The sequence below is a fragment of the Apis florea genome, unplaced genomic scaffold (genome assembly GCF_048593485.1).
Source record: "Apis florea isolate Af1SG1 unplaced genomic scaffold, ASM4859348v1 contig_1615_pilon, whole genome shotgun sequence".
NCBI lineage: Eukaryota > Metazoa > Arthropoda > Insecta > Hymenoptera > Apidae > Apis > Apis florea.
Genome location: NW_028256416.1, coordinates 5,688,398 through 5,704,806, shown reverse-complemented (window position 1 = coordinate 5,704,806; position 16,409 = coordinate 5,688,398). Strand labels below are relative to the sequence as shown.

Genomic DNA, 16,409 nt, shown 5'->3' with positions numbered 1-16,409 from the left:
TTTCTCTCTTTCTTTTTCTCTTTCTCTTTTGATACTCATCTCTACTTTCTCTTTCTTCTTTATTTAATTTATACAATTAGCAAATGAAACGATCTTCGTGAAAACTGGTACGATGATATTCAATCTCGTATTTCTTTTTAATCATATGTTAATTAATCAGAAATGTTTGCAATTGTTCAATGCTGTTAGAAATGACGAAAACAATGAATGTGGAGTTTAATTCTAAATGAGGATACTTGTAAGGGAGTGTTTTTATTTAAAAATATGCGACAAATGTCGTTCGTTTTTATATATTTTTTTTTTCTTTTTAAACGTGTGAAATATTTGTTTTGTTAATGTAACAGTCGAGGAAATTGTTACAATAATTAATAAATTAAATTTATAAATTGCAAACTGATAGAGAGATTGGTTGTAAATATATTTATATTGAGAATCATAAATTTATTCACTGGCTTTTGAATAAAATGACATCACATATAATGAACGAAAATTATGTCATATATGAAATGCAATATTAAATAAAAAAACATTTCGTTGGTTTCGTTAATTTACTTAACATTAACATCAAAATTATCACTATCGTATTACAAATATTATTATACATCCAGTATAATGAATGCCAGAAGTTTGCAGCCAAGTTGCAATCCTATTTCAGTTGCAACCCCATTGCAACTCGAGAATTGTAATCGATCATATCTTTTCTTTTGAAACTTCAACGTGACTTGACTCTACCACCATTACCACAAAAGAAATTTTTATTTTCGTTCCATTACATGAAATATTCAAAAGTCTGTCGATATAAGTCAAATTTTTCCTGAAAATTGTCGTTCAATCATTTTTATCTCGAGTTTTTATCAATTAATTTTTTAAAAAAGAAAAATCTCGATCGCTCTATTTCCAAAAAATATTAATTTACACCGACCAGCTTTTAAACCACTCCGTGTACATTTGAAATTTATTAAATTTTCAACACCCTCCACCACTCTGTCCACCATTTAATAATCTAATTCTCCAACAATCTCTTCCTTCAAACACCAAAACCACACATTACCAACTCTTGTTATTCCAGCTTCCAGCGTGAAACATACTCCCAAACCGATACATTCGTTTCACCCCCTTCAACCCCGCTTTCCTATCCGCTTTATTGCAGATGCCTGCCGCGTTTATCTTGCACGATATTCCCAACCAGCCGCACAACTATATTTTGTCCGAAATCGGGCGCTATAATTCACTATCTCGCGTTAACTGGCTTCCGGCAGATCAGACACTGCGATAAAGCAATCCCGTGGATTAATTATTTAGATAAGAAGAATCTCGTGGAACGATGATTCTCGAAACAGGATTCCTCTCGTTCAACGAAACTCGATAAAACTTGTAAACCAGATACGATTTTATCTATGATCCAATGGCATTAATGGCGATTACCAACAATTTATGTGGATATCCAGATAATCCTTTCCGTTATCTTATATCTTAAAACTTAACATTTTTCGAATACAATTTCAAAATCTTTTGAAATTCGTGGATTTCGAATACAATTGGAGGAATTGGAGGAATTAAATAAATAATATATAAAATTTTCACACTCGAATGGTATTTTGATTGATAACATAACTAATTTATCGATTCGTATTTCAATTATTATTCCAATTTTAATAGAAAATTATTGAAATTAAAAGACGTTTTGGAAATTTTGGAATGTTGGAATAGGGGATGGTTGATGGATTGATTGTTTAAAAGTTCTTTTAAGAAACTTCGAGTAATTAAAAAGTGATTATTTTGGGCTTTAAAGAAGATCTGTCGAAACGGCAAAATGGCGCGCCATAACTAAAACAAGATGGCATTCCGCTTGGAGAATGGTCAGATAATTGCATTGGACGAGGTTCAAATGATTATTTGGAAACTGGATATAAAATTATCCATATTTCCGTGTATCTATTTTTATATCTTCGTTTTGAAATCATTCAAATATGAAATAATCATAGATAAAGACTAGTAATTTTTTTCTTCGAGCCTTAAATAATTATTATAAAGATTGAATTAAAAATATTACGTTCTGTATTCGATGCATAATGTAAAATTATACATTAAAAATATAATATATTAAAATTATACATTTCATTGCAGAGAAATTTAAGAAAGAAAAGCATAAATCCTTCATCTTTTTATTTATCTCTGTGTTAAAACAGGGCAATAGGAATAAAAATCTTATTACAACAATCCAGTTGATAATGTGCCAGGCAAACGAGAATCTCGTAAAACAATGTTCTCGATAAGATCCAGCTTTACGGATCATTGTCGTAGATTGCAATGAAGCCGGTACAGAGACTACCGATGAAATCAACCTTATACACGACGCAGAGTAAATGAATATTAATTTAATAAACGCTGAATATCTTGGAAGGAAGATAATTATTCTCCATCTCAGTTTTCCGACGACGAATCAGTTATCTTAGACTTGAACGAATCGTTAAATTAAATCGGTCACGGATTATTCATTTTGTGAATGATAATTATTATTTTGCAACTCAAAACCTTTGTATCCTGCTTTGAAAATTTACCTTTAAGTTTCGTGGCACAATACTCTTACGGCTACCTCCAATGGAACGTTTCCAAACTAATTTCAAATTCAATTCAAACTTTTATCTTTCTTGGAACGTTTAAAGAAATTCTTACAATTCGTGCCTCGCTAAAAATATATATTTTTCTTCCTTTTTGAACTCTTCTCTTTTTAATTATGACACGATAATTTATTAAAAATTGTATCTATAAAAAGAAAAAAATTAAAGTTTGAGGTCTTTATGTCTTACGACTGGGTATAATCTAGAATTCAGTGTAGAATCACTAAATAAGATATTGATAATGATAAGACCAAATAGGATTATGTGAATAAATTTCCTTTTCTGATTAATGAGAGAACTGATGAAACACGAACATAAAATGAAGCTTACACGAAGCTTAGGGAATTATATTTGCAAAATAGATTGTTAGTGTGTACGAGATAAAGCTCATATCTGATTCAACGAGGCCAATCTCTGTGAACAATTTACCAGTTAACGAAGTAAGTTGCTGCTCTTATTACAGTATGCATGTGGTATTGATAACTTGGCCTAATTCATAATAGCAAAATATATATATTATTCAATAGCGATTGATTAACTAACGATCTGCTATTGGCAAAACTCCTTAATTGTTTCTTCCCTAAATTAAAAAATATAATAAATAACAATGAGAGAAAAATATCAATATTTAAATTCATGATTAATTTCCAATACAATTGAACTCATATACTTCCAATTAAAAGGTTGGAGGAGTCGAAGAAGAAAATTCAAAGTAACTCTATTATAAGAGAAATTTTCTTTTTTTTTTTTTAAACTAAGAAATTCACTATTTGATTTCTATTAAAAATCTTCTTTACCTTTCATCAACTATCCTCCGGATAATTGTAACCAAAAAAAAGAGTAAGTTACGATAAATTCTCTTTTTAAATATCTAAAGAAAAATTCTCAATTCTCCTCCCCCAAAGCTTTCCCTCCCACCAGGAGGAATTCTTTCTCGAATTATTGATATTTTTCTCCATAGATACGTGGACAAGAGGCGTTGAAAAATGATTAAAAAATAATCGTGGCATTCGCGATGGAAACACGTCAGCCAAAGCACGTCGGATAAAAATTCTAGAAAAAAAATCGCGCAACCTTCACCTCCCAAAGCAGGGAGATTTACACCGTCGCTCGATCCGATTCCACACCTGGAGCGATTCCTAATAAGAATTCCTGATCGAATTCCATAAAACTCGTTCAAAAGGAACGCATATTTGAAACCGATCAGCCGATGAAGCATCTGAGAAATTTCAGATCCGCCCTCGACAATCCTTTCACGTTATACATAAATCTCTCAGTTTCCTTCTTTGATGTAACTTTACGTTTTATTTTATACTCGATATACATCTTCTTTAGAATCGTATTTGTCTTGTTGCCATGGAATTATGTCGAGAATACTCTCGATTCTTTGATTAAAAATTCATTTTTATCGATTATTTGTAACAGAAATCCATATCCTTTCTCCATATTTTTTTTTTTTTTTTTTCTATTATAAAAGATATTATCGTAGATAATTTAAGATCTATTTCCAAGGGGAAAGTGTATCGTGACGTCATTTAAATACGTAACATTTAATTTTAATTTCTTAAATCTTCCTCAATTAAAAATACTTCGATCGTTGATTCGTCTTAATTTACTTCGATAAAATTCAAATAAACAAGAGATCACATGGGATCACATTCACAAAATAAGATATTTTTTCAACTACGTAAGAATACCAATTTTAATCGATCGCTTAATTCGATAAACAAGTTCGAATACAACAAGTTCAAAGATATATCTTTTAAACTTTTAAACTAATTCTTGTAATTCTTTTCTTTCCTTCGTGTTAGAACAAGGAATTTTTTTTGTTCGATGGACGACTAGCTGGCAGAGCTGAGAACATTCGTTTAAAACTACCCTCTGACTCCCTTGGCTTACGTTAGGAAAATCCATACAGTGGCCGAGACGATCTGGAAGGTTACATTTTTCCTCCCCCTTGACTCTTCTCTCCCGCTTCCTGCGATATCTCGTTCGCTTCTTCGTTGACTCACCACCCTCGTTCCTTTCTTCGACGATCTGAATGAAAACGAGCCCCTTTCCCTCGTTACATCCTCAACTTATGCCTCAATTTTCGTTACTACTTTCTTTGCTTCCTTCATCGTTCACTCGCTTCTTCTTTCTTCTTTCCTTTTTCTTTTTTTTCCTCTCCTTGGTCGTTCGCTTTTGATTTTGGTTCTTCCCCTTTCTGAAAGGGGATGATTAATTTTTGCCCACTTTTTGGCAATGCCTCAATATCCTTTTGAGAATAATGTTCTTGTTGACTTGTTGTTGGGATGGAAAAATCTTTTTCCTCTTCCTTGTCCAGTTAATTGGTATTTGTTTGTCTCTTACGTTGGTTTTTATGCTGGTGTTTGATTTTTATTAAATTTTATTGACGTTTCAATCCCTATTTTCGTATTTATCGATTTTTATAATACATGGATTCGATATTCTACCTGTTGTATTATTATCAGAATTTGCTTCTCAGTATTCTTCAAATTGTAAAATGTAAGTTTGTATCTTTTGCCTGGTAACAATCTCTTTTAAGAAAACGCTTGCTATTTTCATTCTATTCCATTTTATTTCTCTTCATTCGCAATGCTATTATTTTTTTACGATTTAACCGTCTATGACAAGTTCTCTTTCCTATTATAAAGTTAAAAGCTTTTCAAATTTTAATTTTCTGTATTAAAATTCTGTATGTAATCCCTTTTTTTTTTATATACTAACAATATTATTATTATTATTATTATCTATTCTTTAGCAATTTTCCTATTAATTCTATTTTTATATTATATTAAAAATTGGAAATGTTTAATCTTTTTTATCTGTTCGTCAATAATTCTGTCATTTTTTTTTTTTTATTAAATTAAATTAATTCCATTCAATCCGTATTATCCTTTTTTTCAATTTCATTTCTCTCCTCCTTTCTATATTAACAATTAATAATTTCATAATAAATCACATATCTGCTCTTTGATAATTTTTTAAAAATAAAAGAAAAAAGCATATTATTGACGTTATTATTTTATCCTTTCTTTTAACATTCGGTAATTCAATTATATTTCTGTTGATTAATCCTTTGTAATAATTTCTTCCTGCATTTTTCCCAGATACAAAGGAATTAAGAAATTTCCTTTCCTTTCCACCCTACACTTTTCGATTTTTCCTTTATTAATAACATATATTCTTATTCTTTTGTTGAAAAATTCCCTCTACTAATTCTGGTAATTCCCTTTCCACTCTTGTTAACAATTCAAGATAAAAAAAACAATTTGGTATTTCAATTCTTCTTACATTCTCGCATGCTGTCGAGAGCACGGTGTTGGAATTTACGATACAGGGTGGCCGAAAGTTCTCTAGTCGAATCTATATTCTTTCAATAAATTGTATTTTAAAATTTATCAGGAATAATATTAAATTATCTATTGGTATAAATTGATCTTTTTTGATCCAATTTACCTTCGAACATTTTCAATTCTGAAACTCTCGAAATGAAATATGTTTCTAGCTTTCAATTTCACATCTCATATCTCATCTTTTATTACATTCGTTAATTATAAAACTTTCTTTCGTCTAATTGAGGTAACAAGGTTAAGAAGTAAAATTTTCATGCTTTCGAAATTTCAAAACTGAACAATGAGATTTGTTTAACCGTTTAATAGTTGTTTAACGTATCGCCAATCATAACAAAGTCAAGGAGAGATCTGGCATCGTTCCAAATGCACTGGAGATCCTCAAGAACACTCGAGAGCAGATATTGTCAGCTGATCAACATCATAACTTTTCATAATAACGCAAATTGTTGAAATGATCTTTCAAGAAATTGATTTTCATAACAGATTTTTATAAAATTCTAGTTGTTCGAGTTGTGTGAATTTTTTTTTTCAATTTTTATCGATCTTTCATTGTGTAATTTTCATTGTGTTAATTGTTTCAAACATTTTACAATAATTAAAATACATTTATACGAATAATTACAGAAATTCATTTATTTGAGACTGCACACGTATGTGTGAACAGAAAGTAATACGTAATTTCTCGAACTTTTCTATTATGAATACAAAAGTTTTTATAGGTCATTTTATAATATGTTATCTCGTAATAATAATTATTTTTTTCTTAATTATTTTTATTTACCAAAGAAACATATTGTTTCCATATTTTAATTATCAACGCTTTTCAATAGCGTTAAATTTGCACAACGCTTATATAAATGGATTAAAATCAGTCTAATACAGTCAGTAAATGTCCAGTAAAAAATGTCGAAAATACGGAAAATATGGAAAAAAATTTCCAGATTAGAATTAAAAATTCCTCTAAGAATTTTTCGCTTGTTGAATTTTAAACCGATTTAAACACTCTCGGGTTTATTTTTATTATATTTTTTGCAACCAATATGGAAACAAATTTTCGAGGGAAAAAAACTACGATATACTTATATTTCGTCGAGTTGTTTTCAAAATATTTAAATTTTCAAAGTTAATACGACGTCGACATTTTAGAGCCATGTATATATACATATATTAACCACTTCTCTATATGGAAATCTACACGGGATTATGCTAATGAGGTTAGTTTAAAGTTGACACACATGGAAAGTTAATATTTGGCAAATAAGATCCAAGTATATACTACTATTTTAAAAAAAAACATTTGTGAAAATTAAATAGTCCAGCCAAGTTTTTTTTAAATGCAATAAATAAATAAGAAACTTTAAGATACATCAACAAGAACAATAACAATAATAATAATCGGACTCGGTGTACACACTTGATGAAAATCTAATCCCAATCTTGCCAGAGTTTCCCAAAGTTGCCGAAAGTCATCAACTGTGAGAGCTATAAGATACGAACCTTTCACACTTCATATACTCTCGGATCAAATATTTCCTTCCTTCCAATCTTCATTATTTTCCAGATGCTTGACTCGTTTCAACGTCTTAAATATATCTATAGAAACGTTTCAACTTTTATCTCTATTCCTTTCCTGTCCCCCACTTATACGCTGTCTTTCTTTTTTTCTTTTCTAGCAAAAAATTTCAAATACATTTTCAACTATATTTCAATGTCAATCGCAATACCATCGATAAAAAAAAAACTTCATTGCCATTCCTTGCAAAACAATCTCTACATCAATCAAATATTTTAAATCTTGACGCGTTGAAAACATTTCAACATTTGAATTATTTCAAAACGCAGAGAGAACATTGTCAACTCGCTTGTATATTTTCCGTAGATATTTAACCGTTTCCACTCAAACCAGACGACCTATATATATATATATATATTCTCTTACCTCCATTTATACTACCTCTTCACCCATTGTCCTCTCCATTCGTTCCTTCCACACCAATCTCCTCTCGCATTACCTTTCTCTTCTCTCAATTTTATTTTATTTCTCTTTTCTTTTTGTTCCCTTCTTCCTCCCCGCGCATTCGCCCATTCACACATCGCCCCACATCCACGGGGGGGTTTTCTCTTTTCTTTCTTCCCACGCGAGTCTACCCTTTCACCATCCCCCCCTCCACCTCCACCCTTCTCTGAATACGCACCATCACTTTTCTTTTTTCCACGCCACGTTCTCGTTATTCCACCGAACGTTCCTCGGATGTTTTTCCCCTTTATCGAATTTTCCTCCGTAAAAAGCCGTTTTCGACCACCCTCGTTTACCCCATCCATCCTGAAGGAAGACGCTCTCTATTACTCCTTCGATATTTCCACACGCGTTCTCTCCTCCTCTCTTCCCAAGGAATATCTCTATGAGGCTAGGCTATCTCTTTCCCTCCACCAAGTTTTCACTTTTACTCTCGGTTTCTCCCCCATTCTCTCGAAATAAAATTTTTACACGTGTTTCAAATGTAATTCTCCTTGTTTCAAATGATTGACGCAATTCAAATTAACGTTTGAAACGCGAACAAGGAGGAGAGAGAATTTATATATTTATTCGTGTAATTACCTTAATTTGTTGTTGTTTGCGTTTCGCAAACACACGGACGCACGACGGACTATTTAATAACCCTAAATTACTCCACGCTCCCCTTTAAATTATCCGCGTTTATTATTATTACAAGGAAAATTCTATTTTTCTTTTCCACTTCTCATCGAGACGTAACATCTCTATCTCTATCTCGTACCACCCTCTATAACAAACCCATCGATGAAAAAAATCGAAAAGCCTCCATCCATCCATCCAAGAAAGAAAGAAATAAAACCTTCCCCCGTTTCTCTCCTGTTGTCGCTTAATCCTCTCCATTCCAAACCCATCCCGAAAAACGAGCATCTTCGCCCGACACGACACGAGGAATCTTACCTCCCCCTCCTGACCACCCCACCCATAAACACCCTCTCGTAAAACCACCCTTGCCCCACCCTCTCCTTTCGCCACGCACCCCCCACCCAGAGCCTGGCGGCGCTCGATCCTGCGTGCATTCCCCTCGCTTTCTCTCTCGGTCCTCCCTCCCCCCCGTCGGGGGCCGTGGCAACGCGCAGGCCGTCGCCGTGGTCGGACGAGAGCGGCAGCAACATTCTGCTCCGCGGCGGGGTTCCGTGGCAGTCAGTCGGCGCCCCAAGCCGGCCACATCCAGATTGGCGGCTGGTGAACTGTGAGAAGGCGGGCTGAGAAGAGGAACAACTCTCCTCTTCGTTGAGAGTCGGGTTGGTGCGTCGAACGTGACACGCACGAGGGGGGAGGGAGGTGGTGGTGAACTTTGTGACGAGGTGGTGGTTGGACGAGGAGGGTGGAGGAAGAGGAAGAGGAGGAAGAAGGAGGAGGATTGTTGGAAGGTCTTGTAAGAGGAGAGACGAGTTAGAGGTGTGTATCGTGCGATATTTAACGTTGTAACGTTTGCGAGGGAAGAGTGGATTCGTTGTTTTTGCATTGAGATGTGCGTATAATTACGTATGGAGGGGTTTGAGTTGTAAAAACGAGTTTGGACGAGTTGAATTTTTGGAAATGTTGATGGAGTTTTGAAGGGAACGTGTGTTGTGTAAATTTGTGAATGGAGTTGACTGGAAGTGAATTTTTGTGTTTGAGTTAAATTTTGAATGATGTTGATAAGTTTTTGGAATAAGATTCGTTGATTTGCATGGAGTGAGACTGAGATGAGTTGAATTTTGGAAATGTTATGTTTGGAATTTTGAGGGAAAATTGTTTGTTTTGCACAGGGAAAGGGAAATATTCGAGGTGTGTTGTGTAAATTTGTAAATGGAATTGACTGGAAGTGAATTTTTGTGTTTGAGTTAAATTTTGAATGATGTTGATAAGTTTTGGGGGGGAAAAAGATCCGTTGATTTGCATGGAGAGAGGAGTGAAATTGAGATTGAGTTGAATTTTGAAAATGTTGATGGAATTTTGAGGGAAATTGTTGTTTTGCACAGGAAAAAAAAATACTGAGATACGTGCATTATGTTAATATTTGTAAATTGAGTTTACTAATTTCAATTGGATTTTGGATAAATTTTGAATGAATGTTTACAAATTTTGAAGGAAAAAGATACGTTGTTTTGATTCGAGAAGAGAAGAGATTGAAAGGTGCACTGTTAATAAATTTCAAAGGGTGGAAAGGATCGATGTCTTGCAGAGAAAACGGTGAAACGTTAATATGATATATTTATGTATTATAGGATTTATGAGGTGTGCATGATGGATGGGTTAAATCTAGCTAAGAATTGAAGTTGAATAATTCATTGAAGAATTCGCGATTGTATTGAAGATTTTTTTTTATAGAGAAAACTTAAGAAAGATTGTTATTTTAAGAAGAAAATACCAATGTATGTGTTACGATGTGTGATTTGGAGTGGATGATTTAAATTGAAGTATATTTGATATACATTTGAAAATACTATACTATTCGATATAATATGAATCTAATTAATTACACCAATGCTACAACAACACTTTTTGAAACAGCTATATCGTTTGCAAAGAAAGATGTGCAATGCAATACAGGATTGGTTTGAGGTGAATAATGAATCATTTGGGTTAAAGAGTTGATTAATGTGCAACAATGTTAAGGTTGATGGGTTGGGGAGAGAGGTGTGATGGAAGATTGGTGGACAATTAGTGTGTTTATAAGGGATTTGGAGATACACAGTTGCGGTCGGTGGTGTTTGATTCGAGTACGTGGGGGTGTGTGCACGAGGAAATTGTTATGGGAATTGGAATTTGAATTTTCAGTCCGTTTCGTCCCTTATGAGAGATATTTTTTCAAACTTGTATAATTTGTTCGCATTTTGATACCCTGGAAATTATATCCTGGAAGCTCGAATTGAATAATATAGAAGTTTTCAAATAAATCATTTTAAGTTTACAAATTTTGATATTCGAGTTATTAATGCGATTTATATTTTCTTAAATCTGAATACGTGTTAGTTGACGAATGATTGACTCGTCGAATCATTTTTACGTGGAGATTACGTGAAATGTTCGCGTGGTTGGTATTTATCTTTCAAATACTGTGAAAACATTTATAGATTCGATGGATGATACAAGTGTATACGCGAGATGAGTGTACAAGCATTTAATTATTCTTTCGATAGAATGCAATTTATTTATGAAATTATGGATAATTGAACGATATTTCAATATTTTGCGTGATGCAGCAAAATGTATAAACACGATGAAAATTGATTTTTAAATCCCGACGAGTAAATATATGTTTAAAAATATATATATGCATAAATTAGCTCTCTTAATTAACAAATTTTTTATGAAAATATTTTATTATTCGAAAACTTCTTCTGTAGCCACAAAATCAATAATGTAGATAATTTAACGTTTTCAGTACAGTACTGTACATGTAACGTTCAACTGATATTTTATTCGATATTTCCACGGCAAGTTTTATATATTGTAGCAATAATGGTTATTATAAATCGTGAAAAAACATTCTTCCGTTAAAAAAAACATTTAAAAGATTGTATATCGATAAAATTTTATTCGTCATAAAATTTATAATTAACGAATTATGAATATTTATTATACTTGATACTCTTTACCTTATCGAAAAAATAATAAACATTGATCCAAAAAAAAAAAAAGAAAAAAAGAGGAATCAAAAATTTTTCGAAAATGGTCAAAAGTGATTAAACGCTCTTGAATTCTTAAAAGAGGAAATTTTCTTGGATTTTACGTACACTTGAGAACGATTAACGCGAAACAATCGAAAGAGAAATAGGTTGAAAAATATTTTCAAGATTCCCTTTCATTCGATGTTAATTAATCGTAAATTATGAGGAGGAAGACAGTGTCATAGTCTTACATCTTTTTGGTCCCTTTGTACCTGTCCCCTGTCTAATTTATTAATCTGTTGGCTATTACTGGACTGAGAAAATCTTTACATCTACTTTAAACTATATAATTAATCATCGTGAAAAATTAAACTTTCGATCATTTTCTTCCATTGTTATATTCCCTTAAATTCTATTGATTTTTTTATCACTTCGTCTCGAATAATTTTATTGTCAATTCGATGAAAAAGATTTAGAATTTTGATAGGAAATTTTTAATCCTTTCTTTCCGCGTTAATTTTCTTGTATTCTTTTCATTCCTCACTTATTCAATGGTACTTAAAGCCAAAGTAAAAACTGTGTTTAAGCTCGATTGAGTACAAAGTACCTATGATCGTTAATTCTTCGTTCTTCTAAATCCTCGTATCCGGTACCGAGGAAATTCGCTCCTATTCGAACATAGTATTAACCTTTCAATTGCCACACCAATTGAACAAGCGATCTCGAGGCTTGCATTTCCAGAAATTGGCAAATATCTAGCAGAGTCGAACGTATAAGCGAAATATTTAAAAAAAGAAAAGGATTTGTTTTAAAGATAAATTAAAACGTACAAATATTATACCTTTATATAACGATAAAAAGAATGATCTGCGAATTTGTGTAATAATATCTTTTAATATTCGTAACGATATACAGATTTTTCATTTCTTTTTTTTTTTTCAAAAATCGTCGAATTATAACAGTTCGACGTTATTTTACTTTTTCTGCAATTTATAACTTACCAATAATCCAATTGTAATTAAAAAAAAAATCTGTAAAAAAAAAAGAAGGAATGATTCAAAGAGAATTGATCTCGAAAATGCAAATAATAAATAATCGTTCGAAATTTCACGGTCGAAATGAAGAGCAAGAAATAAATAGAAAAAAATATTTTAAAGAGATACAAGATTGAGACGTATCCATATTTGATACATACCATTTTGAAAATACTGTTTTATGCAACGACACGTTAAAAATTTTATACGATATCCTTTATACGGTCAGTTAAGCGCGACCACTTTTGTCCGACTAGCGAGCGAGTCGAGCTACTTACCTCTCACCGAGTCTGATCAAAGAACGGTCGAATCTACTTGGATCTCGTTCGGATCGATCCCTCTACGACGAGGAATATGATAGCTTTTCCGGAGTTTTCGAATCGACTTCCGTGAAATTCGATCGAGCACATTACTGTGTCTTCGAAGAGCGGAAAAATTCGAAAAGGAAAAACGAAAAGGAAGGGGAGGAGAAGTAAGGGAAAAAATCGGTCATTCGGTTGAAAATTATTTTTAGATCGAGAATTTCATCGAAACTCATAATTTTTGCTAAAACTTGACAATTCAATTTCCACGTTACGTTTTTATTTATTTGTATTCTTTTCCTTTCTAATCTACTTGTATCTTGTAGAAAAATTACAATTCTGAAAGTGGAAAGTGCAAATAAACGTATATCGAGGAATCTTTCATTAGAGAATATTTTAAACCAGATCGAGAACATAAAAAGAAATACGTACAGATGCTGAAGTTGAAACAGCAAACGTGAAATGAAAATTTTATTAGATTAAAAACGAATTATTTTTTTATGATCTTAGGATCGTGATATGATATATACACAAATGTGGATAAATACACGGAAAAGAGAAATATTCACACGAATATTTAAAATTATATTGTATGGAAATTGCAAGTATAAAGAATTTATCGACGTTTTAAAATTTTGCTAATATGGTATTCATAGGTATTTGGTGGAAATTGAACTGTTGAAAATTGAAGATAAACGCAATAAATTTATAATTTATTTTTCAATTGCGTTTCATCCTGGACTGGATTTTTTTTTAAAAATTAACAGTAAACAGTAAATAAATCAATGATTAATTAAACAAAGCTTACGATATATACGGTTTGTTAAAAGTGTTCTTTATCGTATTTAACGAAACGGATTTATGTACGATCATGTTGTACAAAGCTGTTGTACAAATAGCACGAGTTTGTGAACATGAAATCCTGGACAATTTTATACGATTGACTTTGCAAGGTAATTGATTTTTGAACAATTTAACAACATCTTAATATCTTTATATCTGTAATTCAAAAAGAAAAAAAAATCAAAAAGGGAAAAGCCTTAGGAAATTATTTCTCGTATATAAAAATTTGTTCAATCACGACGAGAAAGAATTTGAATTAACTTTATTTGGTTTATATAAAAGCAATTAAGTGAAAAAAAAAATCCTCCTTAACTTAGGAAAGGCCTCGGTAGTTAAAAGTCTCTTTCAAAACGAAATTCAATTACACTAAGGAACTCTCAAGTATTTTAATTAAATTTTCAAGAATCTTAAATTAAAATCCATTGAATGATTGTCAAGCAGTCAAGCCTATAGAGTGTCACCTTATCACACGATTTACAAGAAGAACTTCTCGTTTCGAGTCGAAAGTTATTTCTTTAACGAAAGATTTTACTTTTCCAATTAAAATTATAATTTATTTTCAAAATATCAACGATCATCGTGCAAATTGATGTTACCTTCGCAAAATAAAATAACAATGGATCACGATTTAAATTTTCTATATGATAATTATGAAACATCGAAAATTAAATGCAAATACAACGTGTTTTATTTCGAAAATGAAATTCTTTATTTCCTTTTTCCAAAATAAAATAACAACGAACAAACAAATTTAACTTTAAAATTTTATAACAATAATAATTATAACAAGAATTTCACGATTTGTTTCACTTGCAAATCAAAATAGAAATAGATAACTACATTTATTCCGAAAATAACGAAGACAAATAACCGCGTGTAAATACGATATTTCCTTTGCAAAATAAAATAGCAATGAATCATTTCTCAAAATTCCAACGATAAATAATAGAAAAAAAAATTACAAATAATCACAGAATAATTACAAAGACACGATATTCCATTTGCAAAATAAAAACAACAACGAATCACAATTTTTTCAACGATAAATGATAGGAAAAAAATTACAAATAATCACAGAATAATTACGAAAACATAATATTTCCTTTGCAAAATAAAATAGCAATGAATCATTTCTCAAAATTCCGACGATAAATAATAGAAAAAAAAAATTACAAATAATCACAGAATAATTACGAAGACACGTTATTCCCTTTGCAAAATAAAAACAACACAATTTTTTTCAACGATAAATGATAGGAAAAAAATTACAAATAATCGTAGAAATAATAAAAATTACGAAGATTGCAATTCACTTTCGAAATTCCGTGTTCCCTCCTAGCACGACGATCGTTGTAAGTCGACCGCTGAAAACACTTGGGAATGATACCGGAAACCGCGAGTATCCCTCCAGTATCCCAATAATGAAACGAACAATCGTCCACGTAACCCTGTAACGAGGCACGCTGCAGAATGATTAATCGGGTCTAATCGCATTTCCGAGGGATTTCCATTCCGTGGAGGGGGCCGATAGAAACGATACGGGCGAAATTTCGAACTGGCCAACCCCATTTATCGAAGAGAACGATAAATGGAGTTTCGTTTATTCTGCATAACTTCGCATTTGTTTATCGGGAAAATATATCGCGTTCTCCTTTTTTTTTTTTTCATCTGGAGTATGGAGAGAGAAGTTATAACAGAGCAATGGATTTATTTTTTTTAATTATTCAAAATTCTTTCAGCTGCTGTGCGAAAAATGTGTGTAATGGGCGAAATATCGAAGGATTTTTCACTCGATTCTTTTTTTCCCTGTTCTTCTTATTTCCTCGTTTTCTTCTTTTCGAACAAGTTGCAAAATATTGGTTAGGTAATTTAATTTTTATTGAACGGATGTTTCTTGGTCAATTATTAATTACTGAAAATATGTTAATTGTAATATCGTGATTATCGTGAAAAATTTTCGCGAGAAGAATAAATAAAAGAAAATTATTTGATTTTCGTCAAAAGAACGTTCTGATATATTCCACTTCGTGCATATCATCCCAACTTTTTCCTCTATCTTGTTCGATAATGGATCGTGTTTGAGCAAAAATATTGGAATAAGTCCTAAAGTTTCGAAACGAAAATATATGCGAAAGAATGGATAGATCCGTTTGAAGACGGGAATATCTACTATCTACTTTTCTACTTCTATGCGTGCGTGCCTGGTGGGGAATCCCAATCTAAAATATTGAAAATATTCTACGATCAAGAAAGTACACGATTGAGAGAGAAATTAGATTCACTTGAAAGTTGGCAATACTTATTTCTACGCACCTAACTGGATAATATCGAAAACCAGAAAGATTCTAAAACCAATATGTCACGAGTAGAAGGAGAATTAATTCGATTTAAAAAAAAGAAAAAAGAACAATAATTCTTTACTTCGAGTGAAACGAAAATTAAGAGATATCCTATTATATTGAAACAAGACATCAGAATATTCTGAAATGTTAGAACGAAATTCTAGAAGAGATTCAGATCTGTTGAAAAGCAACAGAGCAGAACAATACAACAACAGTAGAATATCTGCACAATAATTGTTCCCAAAATAATTCCAAG

The 16,409-nt window shown here is 31.8% G+C and overlaps 1 protein-coding gene across 2 annotated transcripts in view; it reads left to right on the top strand.

Annotated features, from left to right (window-relative positions):
* Window positions 1-2,982: 2,982 nt before the first annotated feature.
* The window catches only part of LOC100867141 (uncharacterized), a 35,019-nt gene continuing 21,592 nt past the window's right edge, over window positions 2,983-16,409 (top strand). Inside the window, exon 1 of one of the 2 annotated variants that reach the window (XM_086903321.1) lies at window positions 2,983-3,061. The gene's annotated coding sequence lies outside the window, so the exon portion shown is untranslated. Of the gene's footprint in view, window positions 3,062-9,149; window positions 9,435-16,409 lie in introns of those variants that run through there. The other variant, XM_086903310.1, reaches the window with a different exon arrangement.